Genomic DNA, 798 nt, shown 5'->3' on the forward strand with positions numbered 1-798 from the left:
CTTCCAGTACCATAATAGTTGGAGATTTTAACATCCCTTTGGTAGTGTTGGATATATCCTCCAATAAGAAACTAAGCAAATACATTTTGGACTTAAAGTTCACCATACAACAATTGAATTTAACAGACATCTACAGAACATTTCATCCTACACATTCTGCTCATCACAAGTATAACCTCAGCAAATTTAAAAGTAGAGAAATTATTCCTTGTATTTTCTCAGATCATCACACAGTAAAAGTTGAACTCGTCAATAACAGGTATCTGCATACTCATACAAAAACATGGAAACTAAATAACCTTATGCTAAATGATAGCTGGATCAGAGATGAGATTAAGAAGGAAATTGCCAAATCCTTGGAGCAAACACAATAACAAAGGCAGTCTATAGGAAAAGAGAAAAGGAATCAGACTTTAAAGAAAACTACAGCAAAATTAGACCAGGAAACTCATCTGAAGTGGGTTAAGGTGTTGCTGCTTGCCCTGCTCTGGATGAGGGTAGATCCTAGAAACAGGCTTAACTTAGATGCCTATGAAATAGTTCATGGGAGACTCTTCCTGGCACCCTGAGGTAAGAATGGTCATACACCCTAAGTGAAGAAAATAGGGTAAAGCAATGTGTCAAACAATAAATCAAACACTAACCACTAAACCTGAGCTTGCCTCTTTCAGGTCCCCACCCTAGTTGGGAGCACTCCTGCCCCCTTTTAATCCAGGAGACTGGGTGTTTCTTAAAACCAGGAAAGAACAAGAACCTGAACAACAATTGGCAGAAAATGGAAGGGACCTTATGAAGTAC

This window comes from Otolemur garnettii, unplaced genomic scaffold (assembly GCF_000181295.1).
Source record: "Otolemur garnettii isolate 467f Iridium unplaced genomic scaffold, OtoGar3 scaffold00013, whole genome shotgun sequence".
NCBI classification, from domain to species: Eukaryota; Metazoa; Chordata; class Mammalia; order Primates; family Galagidae; genus Otolemur; species Otolemur garnettii.